This window comes from Rutidosis leptorrhynchoides, chromosome 10, assembly GCF_046630445.1.
Source record: "Rutidosis leptorrhynchoides isolate AG116_Rl617_1_P2 chromosome 10, CSIRO_AGI_Rlap_v1, whole genome shotgun sequence".
NCBI lineage: Eukaryota > Viridiplantae > Streptophyta > Magnoliopsida > Asterales > Asteraceae > Rutidosis > Rutidosis leptorrhynchoides.
Window position 1 is genome coordinate 312021739 of NC_092342.1, and position 17315 is coordinate 312039053.

Genomic DNA, 17315 nt, shown 5'->3' on the forward strand with positions numbered 1-17315 from the left:
GATGAAGTTATGAATCAATACTTCATCGTTTGTTGTTGTTGGTACCCCATGGTATTTACGGTGCTTATGATGTTGATGCTCTAGGTACAGATTATGATGTTGAGGTGTGGGATGCGGATGTTGTTGGTGGTGGTAATGATTCTGTTGGTGTTGATGATGGTGGTACTGTTGATGCAGGTGCCGCTGCTGGTGTTTGTAACCTTTGCACCATATTCTCCAAAGCCAGTACCCGAGCGCGAAGCTCGCCGACTTCATGTATTACTCCGGGATGATTGGTGGTTCGGGTGAGTGGGTGAATAAGATCTAGAATGTGAGATAGTATATAATCGTGCCGAGATACTCTGGAAATGAGAGAGAAATGGTGTCTCAAATAGGTTCGCCGGTAAGTGCTTCAGGTTCTTTGCCAAGAGGAAAATGTGGTGGATGGAAGGGATCGCCTTCTTCTTGTCTCCAATGATTAAGTAGGCTACGAACCCATCCCTAATTCATCCAGAATAGATGATGGCTAATTGGTTGATCCATTCTGGTCACACTGCCTTCGGAGCTCAAATGAAACTCCATATCAGAATCCGATGAACTTGAACTAGTCGAGGGATCCATCTCGTACGATCAAGGAAATGAATTTTGATATGTAATAGATTATAGGATTTAGTTTGGTATTCTTCAATACATATTTTACATATGTATATATTATACCAAGATCCCATAAGTTAAGGAGAAATTTTCGAAAGATGTCTGACAGAGTTTACTGTAATAGATACGTAAAGATATGAATTTGTCTATACACTATCTATGCAATGAATGCAGTAAGATGCGTCTAGACTTAAGATGATAAGCAGGTAATTTTTGACAAAAATGATAAGAAAAACTTTTGATATGCAGACACGGTTGAAGTCCAGACTTACTAATGCATCTTAATAACTATCAGTTAGACACACTAATGCAAGACCTGGTTCGCTAAGACCACCGCTCTGATACCACATGAGATGACCCGTCCTAATCCATAAGGACGAATAAAATAACATATGGATACATTGCGAGGCATTTGACCTCTATATGATACATTTTACAAACATTGCATTCGTTTTTAAAGACAAACTTTCATTTCATTAAAAGATGACAGGTATGCATACCAATTCATAATATATCCAAACTATAATGACTTAATCTGTCATTTACTTAATACTAATCTTTATTGAACTCTACGACTTGTATGCAACTTCTTTTGAAATATACTATGAATGACTCCAAGTAATATCTTTAAAATGAGCAAATGCACAGCAGAAAATTTCTTTCAAACCTGAGAATAAACATGCTTTCAAGTGTCAACCAAAAGGTTGGTGAGTTCATTAGTTTATCATAAATAATCATTTCCATTAATTTAATAGACCACAAGATTTTCATTTTCATTTCTCATAAACATCATGCATTTGCATAAAAATCATTCATATGGATTGAACACCTGTTAATCGACATTCACAAGATTCATATAGAATATCCCCATCATTCCGAGACATCCTTCGGACATGATAAATTTCGAAGTACTAAAGCATCTGCAACAATGGATAGGGCTTGTTGGGCCCGATAGACCTATCTTTAGGATTCGTGTCAATTAGGGTATCTGTTCCCTAATTCTTAGATTACCAGACTAAAAGGGGCATATTCGATTTCGTTCATTTAACCATATAATGTAGTTTCGATTACTTGTGTCTATTTCGTCAAACATTTATAAAAGCGTATGTATTCTCAGTCCCAAAAATATATATTGCAACAACATTTAAAAAGGGAGTAATAAAACTCACAATACTATATTTCGTAGCAATTATGCATATGACGGCACTGAAAAAGTGCAAGGTTGGCCTCAGATTCACGAACCTATATTATATATTGACCAATATATATATATATATATATATATATATATATATATATATATATATATATATATATATTGGTCAATATCTGTCTAACAATTTAGGTCAGGTCATAGTGTATCACAATCCTAATGCTCGAGACTATCATGCAAAAGTCAACAAAAGTCAATTTGATCCAAAATGATTTACAAGATCCATACATGTTCAATATGAAACTTAAATAATAGTTTTATATATTTAAATATATTTATCAGATTTTATTAGAGTAAATCATTTATTAATAAATAAAAATTTATATTAAAATTTATATTAAAATGATTAAAATAAACTTTTATATATCTTAAGTAATATAATTTAATAAATTCAATTAATATCATTAAAATATAGCGGTATGTAATATTAATGTAATTATATTACGTGTGGTAAAAATATCTTTGTATCTCATATTTATTTGATAAATTAATATCGATAATAACAATAATAAGTAAAAGTTGTATTATCTTGTAATAATAATAATAATTATTATTATTCTACTACTAATAATAATAACAATATTTATATTTACTAAAGATGATATTAATTATGACAAAATGATAATTATAATCATGATAATCTTAATAATAACGATACTTTTTAATATTAACTGTAATAATAATAATATTTTATAAAAATAATAATTCTATTCAAAATGATAATTTTTATTAATAATAAAACTAAAATGATAATAAAAATGATATTTTATAGTAACACTGATATTTCTATTAAAAGTGATAGTTTTGACATTAATGACTCTTTTAATAAAAAATAATGACAACAATATTTTTATCTAAATCAATATCTTACAATATTTTTAAATTTCATCCTGATACTCATATTCATTATTTCCTAATCGATTTGTTTAATAGCTTTTAATCCTCTTTTATATCGCATTCAGAATAATGATAATAATATTAATCATGATAGTTAAATGATACTAATATTAGTTTTAATGATAATACCACTAATAATAATAATAATAATAACCTTAGTGATAATAACGATAGTATTAATAATAACAATAACAATTTTAAATCATGATACATATATTAATAACGATAATGATAATAATAATAATAATAATAATAATAATAATAATTTGATAATAATAACGACGATATTAACGACGATAATAATAATCATTTTTAATAATAATAATAAAATTAATGATAATTCAGTTGACTATATCTTTTAAACCATTCAACGAAATCATACGCTTTCTAAATGAAAAGTTATTAATTTTTCGCCAGCTTTCCAACGACATGCATATCATATATCTAATCTCAATCGCATATGTATCAAATTCGTGATTTATCATAAACTATATATTGACGAATAAAATATACAAGCATGCATAATCATAAGTACTCGAGCACTAGTCAGGGATACACTATTAATATATAAAAGTTAAGTTATGAGTGCTCACGTATCAATATTTTGATTCAATATTGCAGGAATGTACGTAGACATAACAGAGATGATAAACACTAGTTTGACTCACGAGCAAAACCCTCAAATAATACCCATCACCTCCATAGTTATAACCCATAATCTCCTTAGCTATATCCCACTCAAAAACCCGCTTTGTAAACACTTGGACAGAACCTCATCGTAGTATTTTATGTAAATACTAATAATAATAATACTCCTAACTATAAGATTAATAATAATATTAATCTTAATAATAATAATAATAATAATAATAATAATAATAATAATAATAATAATAATAATAATAATAATAATATAGAGAGAGCAGAGAGATTGAGAGGTAAGGAATGTGTGTGTGTGAAGAACAGAATTCGTCGAGCTTTTAAGGACTTGGCCACCCCATGTGTGCCATGTGATCGCATGGATCCCATGACCAATTCCGATGCGATCGCATGGATTGGTTTTACAGCTCATATTGCACTTAAATTTGGTTGCCGACACTTCTTTAATATTATTATATATATTATATTTAATTTATATAATTAATTATATATTATATTATATTTATGTGCATAGTTAGAACATAAAATTCATTTTGATGACTCGTACGTTGTCACTCGACTTACGTCTAGGTTCCAGATTTTCGAACGCATTTTCGTACGCTTAGAAAACTGATACTTTATGTTTCGTGACGTGTACCATTATTAGTAAGTAGACTTAAATCAAAAATAAACTACATCATTTGAAATGTAACTTGAGCAATAGAGTGTTTTGGTTATTTGCTTCTACAAATCAATGTCTCGTTATTTATCGTAGTATATTTAATAATATTATTTTAAATCAAAACGTTTTATGAGTAAGTTAATATTATATTCTCTTACTTTGAAAAATATAAATATATTTTTCATTTAGGAATATACCTTATATATATTAGAAATATTTATTTCGTAATATATTATTTAGTCTTTCAAAAACTATTTATATTTCAAAGTATAATTTAAAATCATTTACATAATAGAAAATATTGTATCATATAACGTTTACATTTTAAAACTTAATTAGATATAGTTCATTTAGGTACTAGCATTTATTTTACTTCCTAACGTACTAGTTGACATATCTAAATATCAATCGAATCAATAAACGAGCATTACAGTCGTTTACTTAATTAATTTGAAATATATCTAATATACATAAACAGGTTTTAAATACACATTGCAAATTATCTATATATTTAACAACCAATAACCCAACTCACGTTATTTAATCAAAGGCATTTTAAAATAATCAAGTTCAATCATATCGAAAAATGTCTTCGTACATTTGAAGCTAAATCAATTGATTATTATGTAATTTAGTCTTCCACTAACTTTTGTCTAACTCTCGTTATTTGACACTTTTGTTCTTACTTGTAAATCACTTTACCATTTATTCCGAATACTGTTAAAAAGGAAAGGTTTCCTAAATCAAAGTGGACCTCTCACAGAGACTCGTAATCATACAATGTATCTGATAAATCAATCATTTGATATTATCTTCTAATTCCATCAATAATCCTATTGAAACAAATACGTTCATGTAAAGTATTATACGTTTAATACTTTGTTAATGTTTTCAAGTTATAATATATATATATATATATATATATATATATATATATATATATATATATATATATATATATATATATATATATATATATATATATATATATATATAATCATATCCATTTATATAATGGTTCGTGAATCGTCAGAATTTGGTCGAGGTTAAATTAATGTATGAACACATTTTAAAATTCTTGAGATTTAACTTAACAAACTTTGCTTATCTTGTCGGAATAATATAAAGATAAAGTTTAAATTTGGTCGGAAATTTTTGGGTTGTCACATATGGTGTTTCGGGTTAGCGAGAGGTCGCGGGTTCAAGTCCTAGCAGAGACAGTTTTACTTTTTTTTGGAGATTATACTCTTAAGGTAGTAATTTATTATTATTATTATTTTCATTATTAGTATTATTATTAGTAAAAGCATTATTATTATTATTAATATCATTAACATTATTATTATCACAAGTATTATTAAGTATTATTAGTATTAAGAATTTTTATCAAATTAGTATTTTTATTGTAAAAATAATACAACCTTTTTATTTTATTATTATTACTATCATTATTAAAAAATTTATATATTTTATTATTATTATCATTTTTATTATCAATATTAATATTATTATTAGTATTATCATTATTATTATTATAAGTATCATTGTTATTAATATTATTCCTATTAACAAATAAATATTAATTATATCGAAATATAGTTAATACATATAACATAACTATATTTGTAATTTTATAATAAATAATAACTATCTATCTAAAGTAAATAAAGTAAATACATCTAACTAAATTATTAAGAAAACCTATAAGTTATTAAATATAATAATTATATCACTAAGAATAATACATAAATTTGTTCGATTTCAATTATACGTGTTAATATATATAAAAATGATATAGGTTCGTGAATCCGAGGCCAACCCTGCATTGTTCAGTTCCGTCATATGCATATTTTTACTACAAAATATCGTATCGTGAGTTTCATTTGCTCCCTTTTTAAATGCTTTTGCAATATATATTTTTGAGACCGAGAATACATGCGCTGCTTTTATAAATGTTTTACGAAATAGACACAAGTAATTGAAACTACATTCTATGGTTAGATTATCGAAATCGAATATGCCCCTTTTTTAGCTTGGTAGCCTAAGAATTGGTGTTTATGATAATTGCCACCAATTGACGTGAATCCTAAAGATTGATCTATTTGGCCCAACAAGCCTCATTCGAGTTACGGATGCTTTAGTACTTCAATTTATCATGTCCGATGAGAGTCCCGGAATGATGGAGATAGTCTATATGCATCCTGTTAAGGTCGGTTACCAGGTGTTTAATCCATGTGAATAATTTTTATCTCTATGCAGTTTGTGCGAAATGCCTGATATGAGATGATGTTTATGAAAAATGAAAATAGAAATCTTGTGGTCTATTAAAATTATGGAAATGATCGATTATGATAAACTAATGAACTTACCAACCTTTTGGTTGACACTTTAAAGCATGTTTATTCCTATGTGCATTTGCTCATTTTAGAGATATTACTTGGAGTCATTCATGACATATTTCAAAAGACGTTGCATGTAGTGACCCGAACTTTTTCATGTTTATATATATTAATTGAGATTGATATTTACATGAATAAATGTTTCCAACGTGTTAAGTAATCAAACTTGTTAAGACTTGATTAAATGAAATAAGTTTCATATAGACAATTGATCACCCAAGTTGACCGGCGATTCACGAACGTTACAAAATTGTAAAAACTACATGTGGTGGTATATATAGACATATATATATGGTTGAAATAAGATTAAGATGAGTAAGTATCTCACTAAATATATTAACAATGTGTGATATACATAAGAAATGAGATTACTAAGTTAAGAAACTCAAAATGATATATATAACGATTATCGTTATGATAACGTCTACTAAATACATATGTGTCATATTAAGATATTGATACACTATATTTAACATGATAAAATGATATTTAAATATATCATTAAGTGTGTTAACAATGAACTACATATGTAAAAACAAGACTACTAACTCAAGAATTACGAAACGAGACTTATATGTAACGATTATCGTTGTAACGATATTTTAATGTATATATCATATTAAGAGATATTCATACATCATAATATCATGATAATATAATAATTAAACATCTCATTTGATATAATAAACATTGGGTTAACAACATTAATTGAGATCGTTAACTTAAAGGTTTTAAAACAACACTTACATGTAACGACTAACGGAGACTTAACGACTCCATTAGAATGTATATAAATGTTTTTTTTATATGTATTATTACACTTTTGAAAGACTTCAAGACACATATCAAAGTACTTCTACTTAACAAAAATGCTTACAATTACATCCTCGTTCTGTTTCATCAACAATTCTACTCGTATGCACCCGTATTCGTACTCGTACAATACACAGCTTTTAGATGTATGTACTATTTGTATATACACTCCAATGATCAGCTCTTAGCAACCCATGTGAGTCACCTAACACATGTGGGAACCATCATTTTGCAACTAGCATGAAATATCGTATAAAATTACAAAAATATTAGTAATCATTCATGACTTATTTACATGAAAATAAAATTACATATCCTTTATATCTAATCCATATACAAACGACCAAAAACACCTACAAACACTTTCATTCTTCAATTTTATTCATCTAATTGATCTCTCTCAAGTTTCATCTTCAAGTTCTAAGTGTTCTTCATAAATTCCATAAGTATAGTTTCATAAAAATCAAGAATACTACCAAGTTTGCAAGTTTACTTCCAAGCTTTCTAATCCATTCCAAGTAATCATCTAAGATCAAGGAACCTTTGTTATTTACAGTAGGTTATCTTTCTAATTCAAGGTAATATTCATATTCAAACTTTGATTCAATTTCTACAACTATAACAATCTTATTTCGAATGAAAATCTTACTTGAACTGTTTTCGTGTCATGATTCTGCTTCAAGAACTTTCAAGCCATCCAAGGATCCTTTGAAGCTAGATCCATTTTTTTCATTTCCAGTAGTTTTATCCAAAAAACTTGAGGTAGTAATGATTTTCATAACATCATTCGATTCATACATATAAAGCTATCTTATTCGAAGGTTTAAACTTGTAATCACTAGAACATAGTTTAGTTAATTCTAAACTTGTTCGCAAACAAAAGTTAATCCTTCTAACTTGACTTTTAAAATCAACTAAACACATGTTCTATATCTATATGATATGCTAACTTAATGATTTAAAATCTGGAAACACGATGAACACCATAAAATCGGATATACGCTGTCGTAGTGAAACCGGGGGCTGTTTTGGTTTGGATAATTAAAATCTATGATAAACTTTGATTTAAAAGTTGTTCTTCTGGGAAAATGATTTTTCATATGAACATGAAACTATATCCAAAAATCTTGTTTAAACTCAAAGTGAAAGTATGTTTTTCAAAATGGTCATCAAGATGTCGTTCTTTCGACGGAAATGACTACCTCTTTAGTAATTGACATGTAACTTAAATTTCCGACTATAAACCTATACTTTTTCTGTTTGGATTCTTAAATTAGAGTTCAATATGAAATCATAGCAGTTTGATTCACTCAAAACGGATTTAAAATGAAGAAGTTATGGGTAAAACAAGATTGGATATTTTTGATCTTTTTAGCTACGGGAAATGTTTAACAAATCTAAACAAATCATATCCTAGCTAACTTATATTGTATTATACATGTATTCTAATATATTATGTAATGTTGGGATACCATAGACACGTATTCAAATGTTTTGACATATCATATCGACCCATGTATATATATTATTTGGAACAACCATAGACACTCTATATGCAGTAATGTTGGAGTTAGCTATACAGGGTTAAGGTTGATTCCAAAAATATATATACTTTGAGTTGTGATCTAGCCTGAGACATGTATACACTGGGTCGTGGCTTGATTCAAGATAATATATATCGATTTATTTCTGTACATCTAACTGTGGACAACTAGTTGTAGGTTTCTAACGAGGACAGCTGACTTAATACACTTAAATCTTTAAAACATAATAAAAATGGTTGTAATTATATTTTGATCATACTTTGATATATATGTACATATTTGTATAGGTTCATGAATCGATCCGTGGCCAAGTCTTATTTCCGAGGAAGGAAATATCTGTGAAAGTGAGTTATAGTCCCACTTTTAAAATCTAATATTTTTGGGATGAGAATATATGCAGGTTTTATAAATGATTTACAAAATAGACACAAGTACGTGAAACTACATTCTATGGTTGAATTATCAAAATTGAATATGCCCCTTTTTATTAAGTCTGGTAATCTAAGAATTAGGGAACAGACACCCTAATTGACGCGAATCCCAAAGATAGATCTATTGGGCCTAAGAAACCCCATCCAAAGTACCGAATGCTTTAGTACTTGATGTCGTAGGGGGTGTATACAAAATAGTATTATTTTTAGTGCGAAATACTATTAAATATGCTACAATTTTACACAAGATATTTATTTATTTATCGAGTGGATATACCTAAACCTTGCTACAACACTTATAGGCAGTGTACTTAATCGTAGAGTAGTGTAGTTTTTAGTAAGTCCGGTTCGTTCCACAGGGAGCTGGTGAAGTTAACGCTATATTATTAAGTTTATTTGTAAAAATATATATATAAATAAGTAGTAGTATTATTATAAAATGGGGGTTTTACCGTTTAATGACCGGTTTGTCGATTTTAAGCGTAAAAATAAATGACAAAAATTAAAGTGCGTAAAATAAATTGCGATAAATACAATGACAGAAAATAAAATGACAGAAAATAAAAGTGCGATGAAAAATACAATAAAACAATTATGCTTATTTAAACTTCCGTAACCATGATGTTTGACTTTTTGATTTTAATTAATTGTCCAATGGGTTAATTGTCCTTTGTCCTGGATTATTTGAAACCTATGTGGTTTTTGTCCAAAATAGTTCACCGGTCATAATTCTAAAATGCTCGGCAAATTATCCTTATTCCCGAAGTCAAATAATCCAACTAATTAGGGATCCGAACTGTAACAAGGTCTTAATACTTTGTTTAATGATTACACCAGGTTAACGACTGCGTGTAATCCAAGGTTTTAATTCTTTGTTAACAATTACACCAAGTGTCCTTAAATGTAATCCACCCCTGTTTTATTTATTCTAGTGGCTATTAATCCATTCCCGTGTCCGGTTAAATGAACGATTATTCGTACATATAAATACCCCGCCCATCGTGTCCGATTGAGTGTATATGGTAATTTATAGGGACGCCCAATTGTAAATCTTTATATTAACATTAACAAATTATCATTTAGTTAAACAAATATAAAGCCCATTAATAGCCCAAAGTCTAATTTCCACAAGTGTCGTTCTTTTGTCCAAACCCCAATTATGGTACAAAGCCCAATTACCCAATTTTAGTAATTAGCCCAACATCATGATTACTTCGGATTAAATAAGCATAATAATAACTTAGCTACGAGACATTAATGTAAAAAAGTTGAACATAACTTACAATGATTAAAAATAGCGTAGCGTTACACGGACAGAATTTCGACTTACACACTCAAACGATCTCTATCATAAATCTTACTATTATCATAATTTAAAATTAAAATTAAGATTATTGTTATATCTGATTACATTAACATTATGATAGAGAATTATAGATATAAATTATAGATATTGATATTGATAGATAGAAAAATAAGAAAAAGATAGAAAAAATGATCGAAAAAAGGTATCCTTCAATTACGTTTACATAGCCTTTTATAGGCGAATTTATAAATTGAATTTTCACTTATGACCCCTGAACTATGCTCAATTAACAACTTTTTATTATTTAATATTATTCTTATTATGAATTATTTAAATATTATATTTTATTCTTGTGCATAGTTGACTCATAATTTTTACACCGTTGCGTCGAGCGTTGAGAGTTGGTTCATGTCCCGGTTCCGGATTTTCGAACGTCCTTGCGTACTATTTTATATCGTGTACTTTGCGTTTTGTAACTTGTACTCTTGTCATTTTTAGACGTTCCTCATCAATAATTTGAACCTTTTTGATTGTATCTTGTACTTTTTAGCATTTTGGACCTTTTTGTCTTCAAATCTTCGTTTTCGCCTTTTGTCTTCGCACTTATTAAATATAAACGAATATTACTTGAAAATGGAACAATTGCAACTAAAAACTTGTCATTCTTGGGGGATAATGCTATGAAATATATGTTCCTTTTTAGCCTTATCAATATCCCCACACTTGAGCGTTGCTTGTCCTCAAGCAATACAGTCTTGAAAAACACTTGAATCACTTCTTTATTCTTCACACTTTGTACATCAGTGATTTCAATACGGCGGTATAAACAATGGTAGTAACGATGTGGTTAAAGGTGGGTGTGTCATCCACAGTTGCCTCGGGTTTAGGTCAACGACACTTTCAATCAAATAGCCGATTTACTTTCGGTTTCCAAAGCAAAGTGCACATTTGAAAGGTGGTTTACAGTCCCACATGACTATAAAAATTTAGATCCTTTAGGAAATAGGATCTTTATGAAAACATTTGATCTTTTGAAAATTCAATCTAGCTTTTACCCTAGATAAGTTTTCTGATTTGATCCACCATTGGTGTTGCAAAATATATTTGTGGATCAATATTTTGGCTAAAAACATTTAGGTTCGTGTAATCCACTGCTATCCCAGTATCGGAAAGCACACATCCAGTTTACTTGTTCCGTATATTACCTTTCGGCAAACTACCGTCCGGTTGTAAAGGAAAGCGATGAACAAGAAACTGTTAAGGCAATGTCCCGTGACATGCAGATGATTATGGTCTTTTAACGTGTCGGATGCTAGAACTATCCTTGGTAGGAGCGATAGTAAAGATCATCCTATAATTTTTCGGTCTGGCACAAGGTCCTGTCTCCGACCATGCTATGCAACCACCGTTCTTACGGTTGACACCCGATTTGCTTCAGGTGACCTAATGAATTCCAGGTGAATTCCTAGGATTTTACGTTCAATGGTAATGAACGCATTGAAAATGGATTTTCAGAAAACAAATCGGTTTGCAATTTTGATCAAAATATTTTCTCGTTCAAGCTCGAGTTTAGATATCATCGAATTCCATGAGTTTGAATTCTCAATCTTTAAGGTCAATCTCTAGGATTGAGTATTATCAGTCTTAAAAGCTGATTTTTAATCTTTAAGGAGATTATCCTTTTCTGGGGATCTGATTCATTAGTCTTATCAAGCTAATTTGCACGGTGCCTCCCCATTGTACGAGATAAATCCTTCTCATGGTTAGGATAAATCTGACCACTTGGCGACCCTGTTTGATGCTGAGGTCCGTGGATTTCCTGCTGATTTTAGAGATGACTTTTCTAGATTTTTCGTCAACCTACAGCTGGTCTGGACGACAACTTCATGACCTAAATCAAGAAGCGCGTGTCTTTTTCGGAAGACTTTACTTCCTTTTAATGATGGAATTATTCATCGTGTAGATCCATCTTTCTTTCAAATGTATTACAGTAAACCGGGTAAAACTGATTAGTATCGTCCAAAGCAAAAGTACCTGCAATAATCTTGTACAAAAATATGTGATAGATAGTTTTTAATTGAATAACTTGGTACATTCTCCCCACACTTAGTTTCTTTCTTTGCCTTTTTATTCTCCTTTATTCCATTTTAAATGAATTCAAGCATTTTAGGTTGTTTCTCAATTTATGTCCTTTCCGAGGTAACGATAATTTCGGTATTATCACCTAGTTTTCACCGTTCATAAATATGTATAAACATGATTTTGACTTCATTTAAATGAAAAATTTTCAAATTTTCACAAAATTTGGCAAATAAACCAAGTATAAACCTGAGAGAATTTATAACCCTTCCCCACACTTAAGATCATGCAATGCCCTCATTTGCATGAAATCAGACTATAATTTAAATTCATGAGGGTGATTAGCGTAGAAAAGTGATTAAAAATACCGAGTTTGTAATTACAAAGCTCGTCGAATGATAGATGGCGCCTCATCGTTCATTCCTTCATTTGTTATATCATATTTGTTGTTTTACGTCTTGTCGTCAAAATTAGTACCTTTTGCTGAACTTTAATGACAGTCTTTGAAAGTGCGTTGTTTTACCCTGTTTTGTACATAAGATAAAATACAAACATATATATATATATATATATATATATATATATATATATATATATATATATATATATATATATATATATATATATATATATATATATATATATATATATATATATATATATATATATTTGAAGTTTGGTTTATAACCCCACTTTTCAAAAATTTATAAAGTATAATATTTTTGGCATACTTTAAATCAATAAAATTAAAAATAATGATAACAAAATTTGTCGCCCCGCCCTCGGGTAAAGTAATTTCGGCTTAATGACCTAGTCTTCAACTCACGACGAATTTTAGAAATCATTTTTTTCAACTTAATGAATTAAAGTAAATTTTGTTTTTAAAATTCACACAAAACTTAAATTTAAAAAAAAAACATATTAATTTTATATAAAACCTACAAAACAAAAATTCAGAATGGAGGGAGAAAACTAGTTCTTTAGTGTCTGCTAGTGGAAAAGACCACTCGGATTCCATTCTCGGAACTACACGAGAACAGAACAACTAACTCTAGATAGCATTTTCTTTTTAGAACACTTGAATCTCCCCACACTTAGGTAGCTGTGGTGTCGAAATTGTGATTAACTTCATCGTCAATTTCTTTTGGTCCATAATCAACTTGCCTATCTGTGACTTTTTCTTTAAGCCAGTGCCCGGCTTCTTCCATAATATCCCAAAATTCAACTAGTTTCGCCTTTTCTTTAGGCGACAGATTGGATACTAACCGGTTACATAACTTAAAGTTCCCCTTACTTCTAGCATCGATAGCCCGTTTAAAAAGTTTCTTCATTGAACTGTTAATAACGGGGTCATTTAATTTCGTATCAACAACGGGGTTCTTTATTATCAAGTCATCATTAGGTGTTACTTCATTTTCCCCACACTTAGGCATTTTATTATTGTTAAGCACTACCGTTGGAGTTGGTAAAACAACATGGTTGTTACCAATCGTTTTTGCTGGTTCAATGGTTTTGGTTGGTGGAGATTTAGACTTTCGAATCATAAAGGTGATCGATTTGTTACCACTACTAAGTGTCATTCTTCCATTTCCTACATCAAATAACGCCCCGGTGGACGCAAAGAATGGTCGACCTAAAATTAGAGGAATGTTTGAGTCCTCTTCTATGTCAATGACAATGAATTCGACTAGAACGGTTAAATTACCTACTTGAATGGGTAGGTTGTCAGCAATTCCAACTGGGTGTTTAATGGTTTGATCAAAGAGTCGAACACTCATATCCGTTGGACTTAACTTACCTACACCTAATCTCTTATATAAGGACAGAGGCATAACACTCACACTTGCACCTAAATCTGCTAGTGCATCATATATAACACAATCACTAAGTAGACAAGGAACAATAAATTCACCCGGATCACCTACTCTAGGTGGAGGTTTTGGTGGAACTGTATTCACTGGGTTTATCTTTACGGTTTTTGTTTCTTGTACTTTCTTATTCTTTTTCTTCTTCTTCTTTCCAGAGGTATCACAATCTTTATTACCTATTACTTGCTCATACTCAACTCATTTTCTTGGAAACGGGATGGGTGGTTTGTATGGTGCCACCACTGGCTTTACATACTCGGGTGGTGGTGGTGTAACTTCTTCATTGTTACTCTCATCTAAAACCTTCCCATCTTCTGGTGCTGGTTTTTCAGAATTCGTTGAAACCATATTAACATTCTCATTCCGAGGATTTACTTCAGTATTACTCGGTAGCTTTCCTTGTTCCCTCTCACTCATCATGCTAGCAAGAGTACCTACGTGTTTTTCAAGATTCAAAATGGAAGCTTGTTGAGTTCTTAATGACTGATCAAACCTCTCGTTCGTTTGGGTTTGAGATGTAATAAATTGTGTTTGAGATTCCATTAGCTTTGCCATCATTTCTTCTAGATTTGGCTTTTTCTCTTCGATTTGTTGTGGTGGTTTATACAAGCCATGTCTTTGTTGATTGAAAGTGTTGGTTTGAGTTGGTTGGTTATACGAGTTATTGTTGGGTCCATTTGGATTGTAAAGAATGTTTTGATTTCGATTGAAGTTCAGCTTTGGCGGTTGATAATTATTTCCCGGCCTTTGGTTCATATAGGAAACATTCTCTCGTTGTTCCATCGTTGGTTCAATGTGACAATCTTTCGTTAAGTGTGGTCCACCGCATTGCTCACAACTGATTCGTATTGCGTGAATATCTTTATTCATCTTTTCCATTCGTCTTTCGAAAGCATCTATTTTTGCGGAAATGGAATCAAAGTCATGGCTAGAATCGGCTCTAGCCGCTTTAGATGAACGAAAAATATCTTTTTCTTGATGCCACTCATTAGAGTGGGAGGCTGTGTTATCAATAATTTTGTAAGCTTCAGTTGCGGTTTTCTTCATAATTGAACCACCAGCTGTTATGTCGATGTCTTTCCGTGTAGCAACGTTGACACCTTGGTAGAATATTTGTACTATTTGATAAGTGTCTAAACCGTGTTGAGGACATCCTCTCAACATCCTTCCGAATCTTGTCCACGCCTCATATAATGTTTCATTTGGCTTTTGTGTGAACGTAACAATTTCTCCTTGAAGTCTCACGGCTTTAGATGCCGGAAAGAATTGTTTAAGAAATTTTTCGACTAAAACATCCCATGTGTCAATCGCCCCTTCAGGTAACGATTCTAACCAATCTTTGGCTTCTCCCTTTAAAGTCCAGGGAAACAACATGAGATAGATTTGTTCATCCTCTACTTCTCGGATTTTAAATAGTGTACAGATCCTATTAAACGTACGAAGATGTTCGTTTGGATCTTCATTCGGCGCACCACTGAATTGGCATTGATTAGTCACCATATGTAGAATTTGTCCTTTGATTTCATAATCTGGTGCATTAACGTTTGGATGAGTAATTGCGTGACCTTGGCCAGTGCGTTTAGCTCTCATTCGGTCTTCCATACTTAAAGGTTCCAGATTCTCCATAACTGAATTTGTTGAATCGGTATCACTAGATGATTCTGATTTAATGGTTCGTTCCTCAACAATCTCTGTTTGAATGATTGGTGGTTCCGGAGGAAAGTTTAATGGTTCAGGATCTACGAACCGTTCCTGAATATTCTCTGGATTCTCAATTGTGAGGTTGGGTTCAAAAAATGGATTATCGGAAATTTGAATTGGAGTACTTGGTCGACTGGATGACGATTCTAAAGAAAAATCAACGGCGACAATATTTGCTAAATGTCTTGATCTAGTTACAGGTGGTGAACGTACAAAAGGTGGTGAACGTCTTGCTCGGTGCATTCATTGAATATCCTATTAGTTTTTAAAAAGGAAAGAAAAATTATATAAGTTATCCAATCAATAGACTTTTCTGATTTTGCCCACGTTTCGAATAGCCAAAAGATGTAGCAGAGGGGCAGGATTCGTTTGGTCTCAATATAATTGAGTACTGTTTGGCTCCAATAACCCGGTCCACGTACAAATCCAACTATTACTACGAACCAGAAAATTTTGATGTCAATCAATTTAACCACTTAAAATAAATTTTCGTAATTTTAAGAAATTTAGAGAAGAAGTAGAAAAAAATCTAAGTCCTAAAAACTAGAATGTCGAGAAATAAGAGAGAAAAAGAGTGCGCGTCGAAAAGTGTCGAAAAATGAAAAAGACGAAGAGTGATTTGTAAACACGCGGTTAATCCAACCTTATAACGATCACTATCTTAAAATTAAAGCTACAAATGGAGATCACTAATTGAAATTGTAATTGATACATAGGTAAACGCGTCGAAAAATAAAAATAAGAAAATAGCGCGAAAAATGGCGTCGCAAAATTCTAAAGCACCTAAAACTTAGTCTAAGGAATAAGCACTTAAGGGATTTTACGGCAAAGCCTAAAAATCTAAAAATGAAAATAACTATGGCAAAACTAAACTTAATACTAAAAGTTGCGAATATAGTCTAAAAATCTAAAGGTAATAAAACTAAAAAAAAACATTTTTTTTTATAGACAAAATCTTAAAAAAATATATTTTTTTAAAAATATATTTTTTTTTTTTTTAGATACGTTTTTTTTTTACGTTTTTTTTTTTAAGTAAAACGATAGTGGGAACAAAGATAGTGGTTTTTTTTTTTTTTTTTTTAAAAAAACTAGTACAACAAAAGAGGGACA

General features: G+C 30.4%; 1 non-coding gene across 1 annotated transcript; it reads left to right on the forward strand.

Annotated features, from left to right (window-relative positions):
• The first annotated feature begins 15639 nt into the window (after positions 1 to 15639).
• On the forward strand, positions 15640 to 15746 carry LOC139873694 (small nucleolar RNA R71). The gene has a single exon (XR_011767421.1). It is a non-coding gene; the product is annotated as a small nucleolar RNA R71 (small nucleolar RNA).
• The last annotated feature ends 1569 nt before the right edge of the window (positions 15747 to 17315 follow it).